The sequence below is a fragment of the Limulus polyphemus genome, unplaced genomic scaffold (genome assembly GCF_000517525.1).
Source record: "Limulus polyphemus unplaced genomic scaffold, Limulus_polyphemus-2.1.2 Scaffold4293, whole genome shotgun sequence".
NCBI lineage: Eukaryota > Metazoa > Arthropoda > Merostomata > Xiphosura > Limulidae > Limulus > Limulus polyphemus.
The window spans coordinates 16,780-17,194 of record NW_013669903.1 but is presented as its reverse complement, the minus strand read 5'-3'; positions in this window follow the sequence as shown (position 1 = coordinate 17,194).

Genomic DNA, 415 nt, shown 5'->3' with positions numbered 1-415 from the left:
GGTCCTTTACAAATACAACAATATCATTTCAGGTCTCTGGGAGTTCTTGAGAATCCACACAAATTAAGAGTTAGGCATCAGATAAGCCACAAAATACTGTCTTTAAATCTACCTTACATAGAAAACAACATGTATATACAGTACTGGTTAACATACTACCATCAGATGAGCTACAATATACTAATATTTTTACATTACATAGAAAAACATGAATATATAGCACCAGTTAATATACTAACATCAGATGAGCAACAACATATTGTGGTATTTATCTTTAAATCTACATCATTTGAAGGGAAAACACCAGGTAAAAATAAGAAGATTAATACCATTTTAGAACAACATAAAATAGTCACTTGTAAAACAAACAGAAATAAATAGAAGAGTCACTTGTAAAACAAACAGAAATAAGTAG